Source organism: Lissotriton helveticus, chromosome 12 (assembly GCF_964261635.1).
Source record: "Lissotriton helveticus chromosome 12, aLisHel1.1, whole genome shotgun sequence".
Taxonomy (NCBI): domain Eukaryota; kingdom Metazoa; phylum Chordata; class Amphibia; order Caudata; family Salamandridae; genus Lissotriton; species Lissotriton helveticus.
The window spans coordinates 860,126,736-860,149,106 of NC_136073.1; the positions used below are offsets into that span (position 1 = coordinate 860,126,736).

At 46.6% G+C, this 22,371-nt stretch overlaps 1 long non-coding RNA gene across 5 annotated transcripts in view; it reads left to right on the forward strand.

The window, feature by feature from the left end:
- Positions 1-22,371, forward strand: part of LOC144798872 (uncharacterized) — a 1,194,519-nt gene that overhangs the window by 1,018,601 nt on the left and 153,547 nt on the right. Inside the window, exon 7 of one of the 5 annotated variants that reach the window (XR_013603685.1) lies at positions 10,700-10,756. The exons of the other annotated variants lie outside the window; for them this stretch is intronic. This is a non-coding gene — a long non-coding RNA (uncharacterized LOC144798872). The remainder of the gene's footprint in view (positions 1-10,699; positions 10,757-22,371) is intronic. 5 annotated transcript variants of the gene reach the window in all.

Here is a 22,371-nt window from a genome sequence, read left to right on the forward strand (position 1 = left end):
GTCCTTCTCCGGGGCCGCTGCGCGATTCGCCAGGTCTGCCCGCTGTCTGTGGCCTGGCGTTTGGCTCTGGTTCTGTTTCTTAGATCGTGTGCACGGGCCCATCGCTGAGGTGTGTCCGGGCCCTAGCTTTCATGCTTCCTGTCCTGGGGACGGAGATGGTTTTGTGTTTCTCCTTCTTTCGGGCGCAGCCTGCCCGGTCTTCCTGGGACCCCGGGCTCTTCTTCCTGCTTCCGACGGTTTCTTGCTGTCTGCGCCGTTCTGTCTGGTCTGTTGACTTCTGACTGTGGTGGGCTGCCTTCTTTTCCCTCGTTTCCTTGGGCCCTCTAGGTTCTTCTTCCTCTTCCTTGCCTGGCATTGGCTGGAGGTTCTGTTACCTTGTAGGGGCGTGGGGTGCTTCGGCCTCCCCTGGCCTTGCCCTTGTTTCCTCGGTTGAGTGTGAACGGGCTTTCTCTTTCTCCTTTCTTCTTCCCTCACCCCTCCGGGGGTCACTGGTGTTCTGCTTGTGGGGTTTCCCCTTGTCTGATGGGACGGGGCTCCTTGCCCTGCCCGTTGGACTGGTCCCCTGTGGAACCCTCTGTTCTGTCCAGGCTGGTGGGGTCCTTTTGCAGTCCCTCCTTCCCCATGGGTATGGCTAGGGTATCTATTCTACGTTAAGGAATCTGCGGCTAGTAGTCTTTATCTGATGTACAAGTTACCTACCTTCGGTAATGATGTATCTGGTAGAGACAATTCTAGCCGCAGATTCTTTCATGGCCCGCCCTTCCTCCACGTTCTGCGAGGACCTTTTGGCTGGGTCTTCTGCACTTGCCACCCGGTGGATGACTATGTTTCTGTGAGTGCATTCTTTCGCTCTTTGACAGGATGTTTTGTCTTGTTTCTTGCTCCTTCCTCCTCTTTGGCAATTTAGAGGACGGTTCTATAGGTACTCCTGTGCCCCTCTGCCCTGGTTGTTTCAAGATTGAGGCTTGCCTTTACTCTCGTCCCTCCCCTTCCTCCCTCTTTGTTTCTAAGGGTCCTGGCCCCTCTGCTAACCTTTGGGTTGGGGTCATCTGGCCGTCCCTTGCCCTTTGTTTCCTTGGGGGATTGTCGCACTCTGTGCTAGGGTTGCCTTGGAGGTTTGTCGTCCCCCGTTTGTCTTGGAACTGGTTCCCCTTCGATGTTCTTGGTTGGGGTTCTATTTCTGCTACAGGTTGTCTTGACATTTTGCATGTGTTCCTTGTCTCAGGGGGGAACTGTCTACGTTCTAGCAGGGTGGCATCTCAGGGCTGTGCTCTGTTCTTTATTCTTTTCCATGCCTTTGGGTACTGCAGTGTCTGGCACTGCTCCTTATGGTGTTGTTCCTCACCATTCCTTTTTTCAAAATAATCTGCTATTTCGCACACTGTTCCCATGCTCCCACAGTTTTTCTAGTGCAGAGGTCTTCAAACTATTTTGCCCTGAGCCCCCCCCTAAGCACAATGTTTTGAAGTTGGGCCCCCCTCCAAAACTATATGGCAAGGATTTGGGGAGGGGTGATCAATGGGGGCGGGGATCATGTTATCACTTCTGGATTGCTTTTCTGTAGCTCGTAATCCACACTAAATGTGGGACTTATAAAAATGCAACAATGCAACAGCATCAAACAAGAATAGAATTGATCCAAAACACCACCTGCCCATAATTGGGGTGCTGTGGGCCTCAATGCACTCCATCTGCTGCATTAATGATGACTGTAGCCCTTAGAAGCGGTCTATCTCCTCTTCTGTCACTCCTTACCCACAATGTCTGACCATCACTACAATCTCGCAACAAGCCCAGTCTCTTTCTGAAAGAAAATGAGCTACTGCATGCTGCCCACCTTTTTTGTGCCAAGGGCACCATCTGTCCTAATGCTAGCAAGGAAAATGAGCCCCCATGCACCCTGCTGATTTCCACCAATCCACATTAAATATTTATTTATTTTTATAGTTTTTTATAGCGCGAACATAACCCTTGCGTGTATCAGAGCGCTTTACAAATTTACATAATTCGTTACAATAATAACAATAATATCATATTTGAAGAAGAAAAATACAGGATAAAGGCAGCACCCAGAAAAGGGAGGGTACGACCTAAAATAATCTATTATGACAATTTAATTCAACAGAAAGTTCGAGTTCGATCAGCCTTTTAAAGTCTGAGGGCCTGTATAATATTTGAAAAGGTCGAGTTTGCCACAGCACTGTATTGCCATCACCACGTTCACTCACAGAGAAAGCTTTAACACAATCTTTAACACAATTAAGTGCCTTAGGGTCAGTACACTCTTCCTGTCTGCCCTGGGAGAGCATTTTTCTGTTTGTTTGAGGAGGGCTGGAATCACGAAGTGACTTAAACGCATACAAAAATGTTTACATTCGAACTAAACTGTGTGGTGCTCCTGTTCAGCTCTCTGCAGCAGCCGAGTCGATATATGTGTGCTAACTTACAAAAGGAGGTCGCAGGGGGGCGATGCAGCCCACTCAGCACAATGGTAGGTGCGCGCCTGTCTCGGACGCTGAATTCACACTCACTGACTCTGCTCATGTCACTCGGAATTACAGTCCAGACGCGTTTTTATGGTCTTTAACTTCTGCATTTAAATAACAACAACCTATAAACGCTCCTTTTGCGCTTCCAAGCTGTCTTCATTTACATGTAATTGAAGACCCATTGGCGCCCCCCAGGGAACGCTTCCACGCCCCCCCCAGGGGGGCGCGCCCCACAGTTTGAAGACCTCTGGTCTAGTGGCTCCGTGTTGTGGAGCGGAAAAGTTCTCCGAAGAAAACTGACGTAAGCGCGCCGGGGTGGGACTTATGTGACCACGCTGACGTCACATGCGCGGATGACGCCTGGGCGGAGACACGTGATGTCGTCCCCCCGGCGCGCAGGTGTGCTGTGGCAAAATAAAAATTTCCGGATCCAGTCTCACGCCTGGGGATAATTCTACGTTAAGGAATCTGCGGCTAGAATCGTCTCTACCAGATACATCGTTACCGAAGGTAAGTAACTCATACTTTCCATCCTTGCCTTCTCAGAGAAAACCTGCCTTTTGGCTACTTTCTTAGACTCAGGAGAAACTGCTCAAAACTCTACAGAACACAAGTGGATCATTTGGCAACCAAACTAGAGGCAAGACACTATCCACCTAAAATTGTATCGCGAGCCAGGAAACAGGCCCAAAACAATGGCAGGTAAGCCCTGTTCTAGATTCCTTCTTCAAAAGAAAAAGAGGAAAGGCCTATTTGAATCACTGCTTTCAACATAGCCTCCAACCAAATGAGCAAGATTATCAGCAAACACTGGCGCACTTTAAACTGTGGCATCTTGCAGTTTCCCAAACCTATGTACTCCCATAGACAGGGACAAAGCCTTCAGGACATGTTAGTCCATACACGTCCCCACAACACCAACACAGATAGAGTGCAAAATCAAGGTACAATACCTCCCAATATGGGATACTACCCATGTGGCAGATGTAGTCTCTGTCACCTCAGAGGTCACGAAAACAATTGAATTTAACAACAATACAACATAGGAATTGAGAAAATTCACAAACTGTATTTCCCAGAGGGTTGTATATTTGATAACATGGCCCTGTAATTTGCACTATGTAGAAATGACGACATGAAAAATAAAAACTAGGATCTGCGAACACCTCAGTAATCTCAGGTGTAATCGGGCATCAACAAAAAACTCAACTCACTCCATTGAAAAAAGACATACCGTACAAGACTACCGATGGGTGATCCTAGAGCAGATGAACCACAAGTCCCAACTGTTCGAAAAAGAACAACGATGGGTGTTCAGACTTAAGACACATATCAAGGGCTTGAGCGATAATATACTATGGGGTCAATTCACTTCTTGATGGCTGTCCCAGGGGGGGTTCCTCTTGTTGTTTTAGCCCTTCTGTTCTATCAGCGTTAGGAGTAAAGACAAAGGTAGAGGCTTTGAGTAATGACTTTAAAGAAGGTTTTATTGGGATATAAGTCTTCCTCTGCATAACAGAAGCAACAATCCTGTCTCGGAATCAGTCTTTCTAAGAGTTCATCAAAACAAAGGAGGGGTTTGGGACGTATCCGTCGTTTACACCATGGGGCTTCAGCCTTGTTTCTTCTCCTCGTTGCTGAAAGGCGTAGTATGACAGGTCCACCGGCACCCAAAAGCAAAAAGACAGGCAAGACTAAGGTTACTGGGACGTCCAATACGTACAGCTGTTAAGGAAGGGGAGTGAAGGAGTCAAGTGCACGTGAATCCCCTAATGTAACGCAGTGCTCGTAGTGCTCGTGAGGGTAAGGGCACAAGGGATACAAGGCACTCCCCGAGGCGGTAACTATTCAGTAGGGACGCTACCACGTCCAACCCACCCTGTTACCCGGCCCCGTACCTTGTCAAGCCACGTTCCTCCCTTGGGACCGTGGCAGGGCGAAGCGCCGAAACGATGGCCTCCTGGCTTGTCGACCTCAACGGGGCGCGTCTGGGGCTCGTCCTCCTTCCCGGTCTCAGTCGCGTTGCTCCTTCCGATCTGCACACCATACTCCTCGAGGGAAACGCCGTCCGCCCTGGAATCAGTACTTCCGCTTTTTGACGTTGCGCCGTAGAGAAGGGGCGTGGCTGCAGTACTCGGCTCGTTCCAATTAAAGGAGCCGTGTCCCATTTCAGGAGGGGTCCAGTAGTCGTCTCTCTTCTCGCTCCACTCGTTCTCAGGTGGCTGTGGGGACAATGGGCACGGTGAGAGGGGAGCGGCGGACCACCACTCCAGTTCATTACGGGGTTCACCCAGCACCCCGTCACATATCTCCCCCCCTGGCATCTCCCGATCGGGGAGAGGAAAGACCCTGGACAAAAAGTCTGCGTTCCCATTGTCTTTGCCCTTGCGATGCTGTACAGTGAATGAGTAAGGTTGGAGGGACAGAAACCACCGCAACACTCTAGAGTTCTGGCTACTGTTCTGGTGGATCCACCTCAAAGGGGCATGGTCAGTATGCAGAACAAAATGGGTTCCCTCTAAATAGTACTTTAATTTGTCAACTGCCCACTTGATGGCCAATGCCTCCTTCTCGATTGTGGAATAGTGGCACTCCCGAGGAAACAGTTTCCGGCTCACATATAGTATCGGGTGTTCAATCCCATCCTCACCCGACTGAGACAAGACTGCTCCTATTCCCACGTTTGATGCATCAGTCGCTAGAATGAAGGGCTTTGTATAGTCAGGAGACAGTAGGACTGGGGTAGTAGTCAATGAGGTTTTAAGGGAATGAAAGGCATTCAGAGCCTCCTGGGATGGCAGTGTAAACTTCCTGTTTGTGACTTCTTTCCGCAGGAGATCCGTTAGGGGAGCCGCGGTCTCTGCAAAGTTAGGAATGAACCTGCGGTAGTAACCTACCAATCCTAGGAACGCCCTCAGGTCTCTTTTTGTTGCTGGAAAAGGCACCCTCTCTATTGCCCTGATTTTCTCAGTTTGAGGAGCGATGGCCCCGTCTCCCAGAACGTATCCTAGGTAGTTAACTTTGGTGAAGGCTGCCCTTGATTGTTTTGCGTTAACGTGCAACCCTGCGCCCCGTAATGCTGCCAGTATAGTCTGCAAGTGTCTTAGGTGTTCGTGCCAACTAGTGCTGTATATTACAATGTCGTCTAGGTACGCTGAGCTGAAACTGGTATATGGCCGCAGTACTTGGTTCATGAGACGTTGAAACGTCGCTGGGGCACCATGCAAGCCGAAGGGGAGCACAGTAAATTCAAACGATCCTTCGTCAGTCACGAAGGCGGTCTTCTTCCGATCCTCCTCACGAAGAGGCACCTGCCAATACCCCTTCGTGAGGTCAATAGTCGTGATATACCGGGCGTCTCCTATCTTCTCCACCAACTCATCCACCCTGGGTATTGGGTAAGTGTCAAAGTGGGACACCGAGTTTAGGGCCCTGAAATCCATGCAGAATCTCTTCGAGCCATCCGGTTTGGGGATCATAACGATCGGAGAAGACCAAGGACTCTGGGAAGGTCTTATTACCCCCAATTGGAGCATTTCGGAAACTTCCTTCCGAACGGCTTCTCGGCGAGCGGCTGGAATTCTAAAGGGCCGTTGCTTCACTATCTTCCCTGGTAAGGTTTCGATCTTATGTTCCACCAGAGTGGTTCTTCCAGGAGTATCCGAAAATACGTCTGAAAAGGGGGTCAACATTTCCTGTAGCTCTTCTTTCTGTCTTTGGGATAATTCGTTATTCACAACCAGATGTGGTAATGATGATGGTATCGGGTCTGCTGGTGCGACCACCTGACTGTCTTGAGGATGAGCCCCCAACCACTCCTTGAGTAGGTTGATATGGTATGTTTGTGTTTTCTGCGGAGATAACCTCAACCTGTAGGTGGTTTGTCCAATGGCTTCAATCACTTGATAGGGTCCTTGCCATTCATTTTTGGAACTGTTACTGATTGAAGGAAGCAATACCAAAGCCCACTTTCCTACCGCTATTTTGCGTAGCTTCTTCCCTTTGTCATAGTACGCTTTGATTCGCTCTTGTTGCCGGTCAAGGGAGGAATGAGCCAACTCCCTCAATTTACCCAGTTTGTTTCTTAGTTGTGTGGTATACTCCAACATTCCTTTCTTCTCCATCTCTTCCTCTGTTTCCCATAGTTCTTTAGTCATTTCTAACAGCGACCGGGGAACCCGACCATACAACAATTCAAACGACGAGCAGCCTAGACTGCTCTGTTTTTGGGATCTGATCACAAAAAGGGCTAAAGGGAGTAGCCTGTCCCAGGATGGACCTTCTGCGGACAGCATTTTTTTTAGGGTTGCTTTAAGGGTCTGATTGTATCTTTCAACTAGGCCATCCGTTTGGGGGTGGTAAACGGAGGTTTTCAGGTGTTTTACTTTCAAGAGCTGGCACACCTCCTTCATCAACTTTGACGTAAAGGGGGTCCCCTGGTCTGTGAGGAGCTCTTTTGGAAAACCCACCCGGGAAAACAGTTCTACGAACTTCTCAGCAATGGCGGACGTCGTAGTGGTACGTAGGGGGAATGCTTCCACAAACCTGGTGGCATAATCTACCACCACCAAAGCATAGAGATGCCCGCGGGGTGTTTTCGGCAAAGGACCGATAAGGTCCATGCCCACTCTTTCGAACGGCGTCCCTATGATGGGCATCCTCTGGAGGGGGGCGGCCGTTGGTCGTTGCGTGTTCCTCCTTTGACATATCTCACACTTTGCACAGTAATCCTGGACGTCCTTATAAATGCCGGGCCAAAAGAAATGGCGGAGTATGACATCAGTGGTTTTTTCTTTGCCTGCGTGTCCGGCTGTTAGATGAGCATGGGCAAAGAACAACACCTGTTCTCTAAAGGACGTCGGTACTAGCAACTGTAGATCCCCCTCCTTCTGAGCTTGTCGATATAGCAATTCTTTTTGTATCAAAAATCGGGGATATGGCTGGTTCTGGTTTCCTTCATTAGCGTGAGCAGATTCCCAGGCGTTATACAAGGTTCGGTCTTCCGTCTGTGCAAAGCGGAAACTTTTGTCCGCAACCCAGGGGTCGGGAGAGAGACTAACGTTTTTAGGAGATTGTGTCGTGTTTAAAGTTTCTTTGAAAAGGGAGAGGAATTCAGGGTTATCTGTACCAAGTATCATGTCCTCGGGTAGAGAGTTCACCACCCCCACCCGCACCTTACAGGGTTCTCTTTGGGGCAAGTACAGAGTCAATTCAGCCACAGGGTAGGGTTTCACGTCGCCATGGACGCAGCGTATATACACTGTGGCTGGAGTAGAGATTTGTTCTGGGTTAACAAAGCGGTCCTGGACGACCGACTGTCGGCACCCGGAGTCTAAGAGAGCTTTCGCTAGTAGACCGTTCACCTTCATACTCACATAAAAGGCGCTACCAAGCTCCGCTGAATACATCACAGTCCTTGGTAGGTAGCCCACTTCCATGGGTTCTTCTGGAGGTTTTTTCCGTGGGCACATCCTGGCTATGTGGCCCCACTCACCACATTCAAAACACTGGGGCCCTCTATTCAAGGGGGAGATCATTCCAGCAGGACGGGACCGACCTGCTTCAGTCTTTACTGTGAGTTTTTTTTCAGGTTTTGACGATACCATCAGTTTTTGAGACTTTTCTGTTTTGTCAGTATCCCAAACTACAGTCCGAGGTTGTGCTCTAGAGAAGCGCGATGCCATTTCAATTGCTCGGTTTACGTCCAGATCATCATGTTGACGTAACCATCTTTGTGTGGCATAAGGCAGGGCCTCCATAAACTGCTCAAGGTATATCTTGTTTAGGATTTCTTCCTTCGTACATATCTCCGGTCTTAGCCACTTGTTTGCGGCCATTCTCAGTCTAAAGAAAAGGGTCTTTGGATTCTCTCCCGGTGCTCCTCTCTCTTTACGGAATTTTACTCGGTATGCTTCTTGGTCTAAACCCAAATGGTCAAGAATGACTTCTTTAATGGTGGGGTAGGCTGTAGTCCCCAAGGGATTTACAGCTTGATAAGCGGATTGGGCCTCCCCTGTGAGAAGAGGAGCAAGGAAAAACGGCCACTTCTCTTCAGGCCATCCCATAGCCCGGGCCACCCTCTCAAAATTGAGTAGAAAAGCATCGGGATCCTCTCCGGATATGTATTTTTGTAGAGCTACTCCGCTATGATGAGGGGTGATATGACGCACCTCCCCTGATATGACTGGGGTAGGAGGCGATACCGTCTGAAGGCCTTCTAGTTGGGCAGAGACTGTGGACTTAATTAATTCCCTGTCTGCTTGAGCACATTGTATCTGTTGCTGTACTGCCCACTCGAGCTTCTCTTGGCCTTTAATGATGTGATCTATGAGGGCTTCCATCTCTTGTTGACAGATGGTTGTTGTTTCCAATCCCACTTCTGACACCAGTTGTCCCAGGGGGGGTTCCTCTTGTTGTTTTAGCCCTTCTGTTCTATCAGCGTTAGGAGTAAAGACAAAGGTAGGGGCTTTGAGTAATGACTTTAAAGAAGGTTTTATTGGGATATAAGTCTTCCTCTGCATAACAGAAGCAACAATCCTGTCTCGGAATCAGTCTTTCTAAGAGTTCATCAAAACAAAGGAGGGGTTTGGGACGTATCCGTCGTTTACACCATGGGGCTTCAGCCTTGTTTCTTCTCCTCGTTGCTGAAAGGCGTAGTATGACAGGTCCACCGGCACCCAAAAGCAAAAAGACAGGCAAGACTAAGGTTACTGGGACGTCCAATACGTACAGCTGTTAAGGAAGGGGAGTGAAGGAGTCAAGTGCACGTGAATCCCCTAATGTAACGCAGTGCTCGTAGTGCTCGTGAGGGTAAGGGCACAAGGGATACAAGGCACTCCCCGAGGCGGTAACTATTCAGTAGGGACGCTACCACGTCCAACCCACCCTGTTACCCGGCCCCGTACCTTGTCAAGCCACGTTCCTCCCTTGGGACCGTGGCAGGGCGAAGCGCCGAAACGATGGCCTCCTGGCTTGTCGACCTCAACGGGGCGCGTCTGGGGCTCGTCCTCCTTCCCGGTCTCAGTCGCGTTGCTCCTTCCGATCTGCACACCATACTCCTCGAGGGAAACGCCGTCCGCCCTGGAATCAGTACTTCCGCTTTTTGACGTTGCGCCGTAGAGAAGGGGCGTGGCTGCAGAACTCGGCTCGTTCCAATTAAAGGAGCCGTGTCCCATTTCAGGAGGGGTCCAGTAGTCGTCTCTCTTCTCGCTCCACTCGTTCTCAGGTGGCTGTGGGGACAATGGGCACGGTGAGAGGGGAGCGGCGGACCACCACTCCAGTTCATTACGGGGTTCACCCAGCACCCCGTCACAATGGCCTTCAAGTCAACACTATAATTCTTTGTTTCCTATATATGGAACATACAAATTGGAACTGAAAGACAAATGACCAACTCTTATATTCCATCAGTTACCTAACCGTACTCGTACAAACATTTCCACATTCTAAATACACCATTCATGGATAGCAATTAACCACACTCTTCCCAGGTTTCATTATCACTGGGACTTATCACTATAATGTGAATTAAGGATTGTCCCTATCATCTTTTTAAAAGGTTCTTTATACAGTATCCACTCTCCCCACAGACCTTTTATCAAACCACACCACTTATAACAATGAGTCCAGCCATCAAAGTTAGTGCTGGTTTGGTTCCAACAAGAAGGAACATTCAGCGGTATCCAGACCCCAGAGCTGGTCTTTGAAGTGGAGAACGTGGAAGTAGTTCAGTTTTCAGGTGGCCCCGAGTTGTGGCTGGAATATATGGGCGCGGGGCACAGAGGACGGTAGGCTGGCGACTCTAGGTCATTTTTCAAGGGAGTAGCTTTGGAATAGTAAGTACGGCATAGCCGCTTCAATCATGAACTTAACATTATCTTTGGCAGTCACAATCATTGCGATGCTAACAAACTGAGCCCTATCTCTTATCTATTACATAGTGGGACTAGAAGCATTCCTTCCCCTGGAGGACTCATGATGCAGGATTTTGGCATAATTCATGTTTGTGTTGTTTTTACGTGTTTTACTTATATAACATGCTCTATGTTGTGTGTATGTATGAGCTAATATATGTCTAATGAAATATGCTTTTATGGTTGTTATTACAAATAACCGAATAAAGTTATTTGACTTGACTTGACGTGTCACAAGGCTTATTGGTTTCCCTAGAAGTGCCCACCTTTGATATTATTTTTACTGTTTCCTCACAGGTTTGCCACAAAGAGGTGTTTGTTATTGAGAAATAGAAACAACATGCTCAATATTAGGTATTATAATTGTGTCTGACAATATATGCAGCCAGAGAATCCTGGCAGACTGAATATCGCATTATGTATTTACAGATTATCAAGCTATAACACCAATTTAGTGCTGTATGTATCCATTTAATAATTTTAGCATGCTGGGTGAGTGTAGCTATTTGTGATAGAAGGAGTGGTATCAGGGAGTTTCCTTCCTTGGTTCTGAAGAAAAGCCTTGGAGTACGGCTTGAAACATGTAGACCCTTAGCCACTCAGGGACATTATTACCTGGACTAGAGGTCAAAATAAAGAAAAATTGTACCTACTAGGCAGGTATTTTTAATTCTCACATATAAGACCCCCCCCCCCCACTCCTTTTTCATCAAGTGCTCATCCAATATATATATATGTGTGTGTGTGTGTTCCCACATATTTTGTAGGTCGGAGCAAGCCCCGTTCTGTAGCAGGACGGAAAGGACCCAATGATGTAACAGGCTACCAAGGGAAAACCCTGGTGGGTGAGGGTTATTTAAACAAAACATAATGTTTTTGTAACACATGTGGAAGTTTAGTCCATAATTACCAGACGGGTTCTTTTGTTTTTTGTCATTCAATGTTGACCACATATAAACCACTGGCCTCCATTGTGGCCTTTCTAAACTATTTCTGGTGCCTTAATCAGAAGACAGGGGAAACTTCGGTATTTTTAGTCTCAATAATTTATTTTCTGATATTTGGTGTTATGAGGGGCGGGGGGGGGGGGTTGATTCCAAAGAGCTATGGAGCACTTTAGAGGAAACATTTTTATTGAACATGGATGGGTGTTGTGTTGCGATTGGCACACTGACTTCCTGAAGCTGGGACTCATTTACTCTCACTGTGTATTGTTACTACACGCGCTCCAGCTAGCTGGTCACTGAATAGTACCACCTGATCAAAAGAGGACAATCCATGTAGTGAGATACAATCAGTATCCAAATGTAACCGTAGGCGTAAAGACATTTTAAAGGATGGACAAAATGGACGAGTGCCCGTCTTTCAAACCCTACGCCCTGAGAAAATGTATTTTTCTCTATATATCACATCTAGTCCTCTAACTCAACATCTTCCCCTCTGCCTGCCGACCTATACTGCTATCTCTCCCTTCCCAGTCTCATCTTAAACATTTTGAAGTCCCAAAAAAGGTCTATTTTGGCTGTGTTTTTGTAATTTCATTTTTGATAAGTTAAATATAATTTTATTTTGTTTGATATATTGCAGGCTTAAATTAGCAGAACCTCTGTAATAAAATTCAAAGTTATTCCGAACAAGGGCCCTCAAAATATGTCTTGCCTGGAGCTGCAATAATCCTTAAAACGACCCTGCTTTCTGCAGGGTAATGTAAGTAGGGGTGGGCGGAATTTGCGTAGTCGCGCTATGCAAAGCTCTGCGAAATGGTAAAAAATCTCAGCGAGGATGCAAAAGTTCTACGAACATTCGGAATTGCTTGTTCCGCCCATTCGCAATGCTTTTTTCCTGTTTGCAAACGCTGTTTGCGTGCTTGGGGTGAAATATCTTGCAAACACGCATTTTGAAAGCGCGAACAAGCAAAAAATTCAGCAAAGCCGCAGATCGTGGAATTTTTGCCAATTCCGCAAGCAGAACGAATTTACCGCCCAGGCCAAAAGGTAAGCCCTACCTAAAGCACAAGATGTGTACATGCTTTCTGCTCAGATACCTAACTCAACTTCCTGCCCCAAGGTATAGAAAGGCAGTGGGAGGGAGTGATAGGGGACATGGAGTTAGCAGAAGTAAGCTCAGTTTAGGGGATGATAAATTCCTACAAAGGAAAAGAAGTATGCAGAAGACCCGCCCCCCTCCCACCACCACATAAAGTGCATAGGATCAACATAGGTATGTGTGTGTAGGCAAAGGATTCTGTAAGAGGCTGAATTTAGCTACAAAGGAATGCGAAACACATGTCAGGGGCACTTTGGAGTAGATTTACACTGGTTTGGCAGGGTTCATTGTAAGGTGTCTGATAAGATAATATTATATAGTGTAGTTATAAAGCACACGTTCACCTTTTGCATCATCATGGCCCTGAATAACAAATTTGCTTTGCTGCACAACTCAATAATGCACATTTATTGGGCCTTCATAGGATGAAAGCCCCGGAGCGGGCGCATTAGTCCTCTGAGCCACCAGATCCGACCTGTATGGATGGTCACTGATTGCCCAAGGGTCGGTGGCATTCTTCTGTTCTGCCATTTTCTACCCTTCAGCAGACCATCCCACCAGAAAATCCTCATAACGGATTTACTTCACAAATAGATTAAACTTGGAGTCTTTTTCCCCCTGCCTGAGACGCTTGGCTATAGCCAACTCTTGTATAATTTACGGAAATAAGGCACGTCACTCAACGCATCGCTTTTGCCATCAATGTCAGCTAATCAGCACATCAAATAAATGTTTATGATTTTGACTGCTTTATAATCCTCCTTCATTAGTGCCTTCAAATACTAGCTTTAGAATTTCCATAATTGCATAATTCCTTTCCATTAATATCTCCTTAGCTTTCAGACCACAAGCTCTACCTGGTGAGTCAGGAGGGGTTTAATGATTTAAATATTAGACTCCCAGAAGACTTGCCAACAGTTCTGAGAAAGTTTCTCATCTCAGTTTATGTAAAGTGGGTTATTTGATTGAAGATCAGCTTGTGAAGCCAGCTATTGGCTGTCACTGAACCTTGACTGGATTCAGGAGCTCAACAGGTGAACCCTCGGAGGATGTTGGTAGAACATGGCGGATCCGGCCATTGCCTTTGTCCAAAGAACGAAAACTATTTTTCACCTACTGTGTACAGTTCCAATATGGCTGAAAGTCTTCATGGGTGTCCCGCATTTCTTTGTAATTTCTGTCCAGTAGTAGCCAATGGCGTGGGTTCAGCTCCCTTAGATTATGCGACGGTCTTGTAAGAAGGGTGTATGTGAGGTCACTGCATTCTCTGCACCTCAAGGCATCTCATAGAGGCGTATTGGAGGCACATGTAAGTGGAAGAGTCCCTGCTGACCCTCACTCTAGCCATCACATGCCCATCACGCTCAATTTGTAGTTTAATCCAGTCAGTTGCATCCCAATTATTGACCTTCTGTGCAAGTCCAGGCCTAAGTGATTTTAGTCCATTTCCAGCACCCTGGCTGACTAGTTTAGCCCAGCCTCGTGCCAACTCTGAGTCAGGATTCACAGCCCTGTTCCTAGTTCCACATCCCGCCTGGAAGTTTGTAGCAAATCCCCACATCTCCTGTTGCCACATCACAGCGTTGGTGACCACACCTCAACCCCTGCAAAGAAACAAAGAAAAACAGTGCGATTGAAAGCCAGGTATGGGAAAAGCTTGGGAAGTGAACTGCAAGGCCCAGGCTGTGGATTTGAAGAAGTGAGGTATTCCCACTTGCACCATTCTTTGAAGTCCCATACTTAGGTCAAAGCAGAAACTTGAACTCTGTGGCTCCCAGATTAGTTCATTTAGGAATTTTTATTGGGATCTTTGTTGCCTCACGTCAACCTGGTAGTGCCATATAGATTATTTTCTACCTCCAGTGCTCTGAGGAAACAGAACCCCAGGTGGACACGGCCTAGACCTCTCCCTGTTATTCATCACTCGCTACCAGCAAATCTGTACTTTAATTCAGTTTACTTTTCATGATATTGCCATAAAATAATTGTACATTTAATGAATGTAAACTGGGCCCTGGCATAGATTGAGACCTTCCTACATTGAAAACTCTGAAATCAGAGGTGTTTCCGATTAAAATTAATAAGCATTTTCTCTGGCCTCCAATGGGACAGATGGCTCTTTTAGAAAATACTCAAAAATAAATACATAAGGTAAATACAAATAAAGGGGGCGACAGAAATAAACAACCATGCCAACCCTTTTGCAAAAGTCAACCCATTGAAAGCCCTATTGTATATACTTTTAATTTATTCCTGGTCTCTACCTGCGCAATCTGTAACTGACCTATCAAAATCGTACCCTTTGGAAATTCTATTTCCTGACTGGATGTCACCATTATATTTTCATTTCCTTAAAATCAGCAATATGGATTTTGCCTTCTGCTCCCCGAAAAAGAGAAGCATTACTTAGTAAGCCTGGGCGGAGTTCTGCTACTCAGAACTGCTCAAAGTGCAAAAAAAACTCTGCTGCGCTACGCAGAGCTCTGTAGGCCACGGAGTGCATTGTGATTTTCAGTGCCAGGTGCTTGTCTATACTGTGCAATCATTGCGAACGGCACCATGCACAGCGCAAGCGGGCGCTGCTTCCATTCTGCTGCTCCAGTAGATTTTTACTCCAGCTACAGCTTTCTCAAAGCGAGCGGGCAGTTTTGCTACGTGAGCGGTGGCGAGCATACATGATCACTCGCAATGAGAAATCTGCTCGCCTGCGCTGAGAAATCTTGCTGGGAGGTTGATTTTCCATGCTCGCCAACTTGATGTTGACGATCGCGAATGAAGAAAAATACCGCCGGAATGTGGATTTTCCTCGCTTGTTCTCGCCAACTTGACGTTGATGAATGCGAGCGAGGGAAAAAAGTTCCGCTCCACGGAGCAGAGTTTTTCGGATCTCCGCGAGCTCTGCGTTTACGCGAAGGGAGGAGATCTCCGCTAAAGGAGCAGAATTCACTGCCCAGACTTATTACTTAGCAAAGCCCACCGAATTTCCCCCAACGCAGTCCAACTCATGCCAGCACAACCCTACTCAGGATCATACACCATGCCCTAGTAAGAAAATCAAGTGCCAACGTCGATGTTGGTACTTCACATAAGTTCACAGGAGTAAATCTCCTTCCTATAGGTTTCTGCTGTAAAGCTAGAATGTCACTCAGTACTTCAAATTAGCAGAAGACACTTCTTACAAACCACTTCCTACCTTCCTACGTCCCTTTTTCATTTCCACTACTTTCACAGACAAATATTGACTGCCCTGGTTTTGGATTGTGCACTACATTGCTTGATTAAGTATTGTGCCGCTGTTTTGAGCCTTTTAATCATCATAATTGTTAAGCATTTATTTAGAAGACTTTGTCCTTCTCTCAAAATTGTCATTAGTGCACCTTCCCTGAATACATCTGTGCCAGCAGATATTAAATTGTTGGTATCGAGGCATAACATCACTAGCTTGCCTTTGGCTTGTAAACTGTTTCTTTTCTCTTGGGCTCAGCCCAGGGTTTTCCAGTGGCTGTGCAAAAAATGGAAAACAAGCAAGTGACACTCAGTGGTCAGTCAGAGTACAACATTGCCCGACAGCAAGAGATGGATGGACCTTTGTTCTGAGAGATCATTGCAGAGTTTCCGTCTGCTTTAGAACAGAGAAGGCACAGCAGTGACATCGTGTGGTCAGTCAGAGTACAGCAAGGGTTGATGCCATGAGAAAGGTGTGCACACTACACTGTCTCTCTAAGCACAGGGTCACAGTGCCTCTAATAACAGGGATATATATCTCTTTTGAAAGGAAGAGATAGTTCACAATGAGCACGCTGTTCTAAGATCTAACTGAAATGCAAAAAATGAAGGTGGGGTGTGCGAAATCCGTTTTTTTGTTCGCAAACTGTCAAGAAAGTTAGTTGAAATTATGTCTATCACGTAAAATGTGGTTTGCCTGTACTTTGCATGAACATTTCACGTGATAGCATTATACCTCACGAAAATAATCAGACGGTGCAGTAGGAGGAGACTGGCTCGAGGAGAAAATGAGTTCCAGTAAAACGTATGCTGTTCAAAGCAATCTGGGACAGACTTCCCCACTTGGAATAGACCCCCATGAGCATAAATGATGAAAAATCCTGTATTTTGGGATTCCAGAAAATTTTGCACACGGAAAAATTCAGGAACTTCACGAATTTTGCAAATGTAATAACAATATTACCCAGGCAAACGTAATTAAAATATTACCTTTAGAGTACATGCTTTGTGAACATCAAATTTGGGAATCACGAAGATGTAAGCACTTACTCTCGCTGATTAAGCCTTGAAATAAAGGAGAAGGCCCATATAGGTAACAATGAAGACTTCTTTTATGTTTATAACATTTTATAATTCATATATTTTAAAATTAGAAAAAATCAAAACGTCTTCCGGGGAGTGGATTGTGATTTTTTTATCACCCATAAACTTTTGAGAATTTCCTTATTTTCAACCTTTATGTAGTTTGCAAAGGTTCCCGGCATTTGTTCCTTTCCCCCCATGTTTTATTGATCCATGGGCTGTGATTCACAACACTTGCATATGTGTGTCTTAGTTCCGAGCAAGTAATTCTATGTCGGATTGTTATATGCAAGTATACATTTCACCCATCTTTTCTGTGCACAGTAACACTGAGAAGTGGATGCACGCCAACAGTGTTCTGAGAAGTAAATCTCGCAATAGCCATTTTTATAGCAATACACCAGGATAGATCCGCAACTCAAATTATGACAAACTCACACTTTTTAACAGACGTCCTGTAGAAAAACAACATTTGTGAACTACACAAATGTTTCTGTTGACCTTCACAGCCCTATTCCGAGGGTGTGCACCCTGAATGTTGACACCATAATATTGATCTACACAATATTGAAGACAAATTATCTAAAATAAAATCTCAACAGGTAAGTAAGTCTTGGTTTTCTATACCTAACTCCACATCCTCGTAGACGCTTGCCAGAGATAGGATCTGGTTACGCAGCAAATCGTTATCCTGCCATATTAAAATCATGGAGTGAAATTATCGAATAAAACACCAGTTCAACTGTTTTCACACTTTATGACATCAAATTAGTAGCTGTGATTTAAGACTGCGCCCTTAACAATATGTGTCCATTTGAGGAGAACTAAAGAAATGAAGTGCTAATAGCTCATAAATTGTAACGTGAAATAATACTGGTTAATGCATTGGTCCTGAAGAAGGGACCTTGATGTTGTGAGACAGGTGTTGGCCATTTTTCTATCTGAAATACGAATAAAAGACTCTAATGATAAATAATTTTTTTAACAAATGTTTATAACTTCCAGACTTCAAAAAACAGTCTTAGCTAACTCCACATACGTACCTCATCTATATATATATATATATATATATATATATATATATATATATATATCTTCAAGGTATCAATGTGGTGTTGGGAATAGCAAATCTATACTTCCCTATATGCACTTATGTTTCAATATTTTTTAACTCAATATTCTAGCCTTAATATCCTTGATATTCTTGTAATACAATGTTCTGGGGGGTCGATATTTAGTGGTACAACCGATCCTCTCTCCACCCTCCCCCCAGCCAGAGGTGGGTCACATGGGCTGGACCCCTGTGGGGGAGTGGCCACGTCTCTATCGTCAAGGAATGCGGCCTAATTCCATGGTCTGTCCATGTGCTGTCCCCTTGTGGTTTCTGTGTCATCTCTCCTGTTTAATCACGGTCTAAGGAGTCTCTTGGGGCACATCTGATGCTTGATTAAATTTGCAATTCAGAGCAGGCTTTTCTGTTCAATCAAGACTATTCTACTGACGCTGTCCAGGCCACCCCTCACTCTGATTGAAGCAAAGCCTCTCTCATTGGATAAGAGTCTTGGAGCACAGGATCCCAATGTGTGTGCCAGTTTCCCTTGGAGTGCAGTCTCACACGCAGAGACTCGCAGATTTGGAGCACGTCCCATAGCTAGGTGTCACGGTACCTCTCGATAGTTGAAAGTCTTACACGCAAATGACCGTCTCCTCTGTTGGGTGTGAGACACATGCTTTGAAGCGCAGTCTCGCCAACTGGCTGGGAGTCGTGTGCCATTGAGCTCAGTTTCACTCAGTCGGAATGAGTTTCACTTATTGGAGTGCAGTTTCCTTTATTGCGAGCCTCGCTTCTTGCAGCACAGCCTTGGTAACTGGTTGTAAGTCCCCCTTCTTGGAGCATAGCCTTCAACATTGGGGCACAGTCTCACTCCTTTAGTGTGAGTTGCTTACCTTGGAGCAAAAGCCCATTCATTGGGTGTTAAGACCCACACCTTGGTGCACAGTCCAGTGTCACTTCCTGGCTCTGTCACTTATTGGAGCACAGTGTTAGTAATTGTGGAGTTCACATCTTGGAGAACAGTCCTACTCATTGGGTCTCACTACTATTACACCAGGGAATAGGCTCCCTAAAAACTAACATTTCACTCCTGTGGCCATGTGGCGTTGACATCCCTGCCGAAGCCTTGTCTAGCACCTCCATGGCTTTGAGTTTACATGTGACACGGAAATGAGTCACGCAGCGGTTTCAAAAGAGACCTCTGTTTACAGCAAACAGGAAAAAAAGGTCTGGTTTCTGCCAGGATATTATGCATACCTGCATCTTCTACCAGTGACGCACTTTATGGGTAAGCATCCTGATGACAGCGGACAGGTGGAAGAACAAAAAGACACAGTGAGTGGGCACTGCTCCCGCCCTAAGCACTTTGTGTGTCTGAAACACCACAATGTGGCAGCACTCTCGGAAGGGTTAAGGACAGCTTTAGGAGAGGACAAGGGACATATGAAGAGAGGTAAGGGGATGAATGCATAGAAAAAAAGAAGAATGATGTATTACTAACAGTACATGGCCTCTGCAGCAATAACAAACATGCACTGGCAAAGCCAAAATGTAAGGGCTTTGTGTGCTTAGACATGCATTGTAAGCACATTAAAGCCAGAGGGCCGAGACAGAGGGCAGTCATTGTAAAGTAGTGCCTCCTGCAGTTCAGTGCCAGTGCTCACATAGAGGCAGCAGGATACACTGAAACAGCCAATAGCATTAGGTGAGAGATGACTGCTGCACTGGCCTGAGCCTAAAAGTGATTGGCAAAGCCTCCAGCCAGTTTTTGAAGAGGCTAGTGGAAGAGGCCTGTGTTTGAAAGTGGCAGACCTAAAACAAGGACCTCTCACTAAATGGGATGGCTATTTCAACTTGGGTGCAACCAGAAGATTGCCCATTGAAGAGGGATTACTACTAGTGTGGTAATACTGTGGTTTTCCACCTCAGCATACATTTCACCAGGTTGCCGCTCCCCCCCCCCCCACACCCCCCGCCTCCCACGAGAATTTGTACAGTAAAAATACTGCATTATTATGAGATTTCCAATTAGGAGTGGGTGAAAACACGTAGAATTACCACGTTGTCACCAGCTTGAGATAATGGACTTCAAATGGAAAGGTAATACATACCACAGTTCGTCACAGTTGTGCCTGGCTTTGTCAGTATTTACTGGGTGAGGTGTTACTTCAAAGTAACTGAGAACTCACAATGAGGCCCTAACGGTTTTCCAGACAGTATTCCTAAGCCATATCATTTTTAGTGCTACAGACGAATATAGTAGTAATTGTCCCAAAAGTCTAAATTTGCGCCATAAGTGACTAAGGACACATTTTTGAAACTTCTCAACTTACAAAGTTGCAAAGTTTTTAATCGAACTTCAATAATGTTACAAAAAAAACTACACAACAGGGCTGAGCCGAGCAAATACCCGTCGGTGTGGTGTTACCACCCTTGTCCGTTCTTACTTGAGGGTGTCGCTGATAGTAACACATACTCCTTCGTGCGCATCCATCTTGTACACCAGACTGGGAGCATCTCGGATATTTTACTTATATATCTAAAAATAGTCAAGGGTGGGTGTTTGTGTCTTAATCATCTAATGACACCTAAGAGAACCTGTTTCTCCCTGTTTGTCCTGCCTCTTTTAGGGAAGTGGACCGGGACAGGCCGGATGCGGCTCCTCCTTTCAACCAAGCGAGAGACGAGCATCCTTCAGCCAGTCACTTGTAGTAACTGGTAGTGCGGCCACGCCCCCTACGTCTGCCAACCCGAACGCAGATGGTTCAACCATCCTCTAATTATCTGCAGAACCAAAACAGGAAGTCAGGGTGTGCCCTGTTTTCATCTCGTCAAAAGTCTACGGGCGCAGGTGTTTCCCCTGCTGTACACCTGCCGCACTTTAAAACTACCTGTAGGAGAGTCCACGCAGGTGTGCACCTGCCTGGCGTTGTGGAGGGTAGCACGCCCAGCCCTCTTTACAACCCTTCTAGTTATTCTCACTTTACCTGCTTTACTCCCCACTTGACCCCAAACCATCCTCCACCTTTTAACATCCTCTCTCCCTCTCAAGAAATTTCCAAGACTTGATGAAGCCCAAGCAGTGGGCAAGATGGCGGACAGGCAGGGGCTGGTCAGAGGAGCTCCTCTGGCACCCCATCACCGGACCCCCTCTACCCTCAGCACGTGCCAGCCCTGTCCATGGCGTGCCTCCAAAAAGTGTCTAGGTCACCAGTCTCCTGAGATGAGGGACGACTCTTCAGCGAGCACGACTGGCCCACGAAGGAACCACCCTCTCATAAGAATCAACCACCTGAACCAGGGGTGGATTGGGATAAAAAATCGGCCCGGGCACACCAAAAAAAAAGTGGCCCACATTTGCGTATTGCCTTTCCGCAAAACACTGCTTCAGCGAAGTTTTATGAACAGAAAAGAGGTGGGGGGCATGTTTCATTAACTTCACTTAGAAAAATAAAATGCACAGATTAGTTCACACTGCTGAGCCGCACATGAATGCAAGTGAGAGCACTTCTGCTCAGGCCGCCTGCCCCGCTCAATCAGAATACATTAATGGGCAAGCCCAGCGAGAGAAAGGGAGTGACACCACTGCCCATCTGCTTCTAGAAAGGCCACTCTGGCACCCACTGGACCGCTGGCGGCATCCTAACAGCACAGACAGCCCCAAGGCTGCCCCAAAAAGAAGCCCACAGCTGGAGCTCGGCTACCAGCCCTTCGACCATTTCACGAGTGCCCACGTTACCAATCCGACCCTGATCCGAACGTTGATGGAGGAAGTGTCCAGCTGAGGTGGTGATGAAGCCGTCTACTTGCTCTGGCGCCGTGGCTTCCGCCCTTTCTGGTGGCTCTGACCCGCAGGGGATCCCAGTAGTTCCTGGTGGATGGGCTGAGCTCCGAATTTGCTGACGAGGACTCCGTTAGGGGAGGTTGGGCACTCCTGAGGGTAGATGGTGCAGCTGACTGTAGCAGACAGCCTAGCAAGAGGCAAATAAGATGCCTCCTTCCCAGCAGTGAGAGTCTCAGTTTGGTGGTAGGTGGGCGGACTTCATTAGTGGTGGAGATGGTCGCCTTTTTTATAGTCTCAGATGAGCCCCTGAAGGCAGCTGCATTTCAGAAAACGCAATAACACTAGGCTGGAATATTTCCTGAGGCTCAAGTGTACCAGACAGGAATATCAGTGGCCATGTTGGGTGTAAAAATGGCCGACCACTCTCCTTCGGTGCCACAAAGCCACTCGGGCAGCTCTGCCTGCAGCTCCTCAGCAAAAGGCATTAACGTCCAGCGAAGGGACAGACTATAAGTCTACACATCTGCTTTTTACAGTTTTTGAACTACTCTTTCCACCCAACTAGTCCCAAATTGTCAGGTTATTGCCATCTAAAGGAATCCAAGAGAAACGTATTGCACAAGTGTAACCTTTAACCTTGACCACTGCAAAAAGTTATGTTATGAGAATTCTCATTACAGAGATTCTGCCCCAACTGCTGAGACTCCCCCACGAACGCAGGGCCTCCACAACGAGTGCGGGTCCTGAACCATGAATGCGAGGCCTCCACCACGAGTG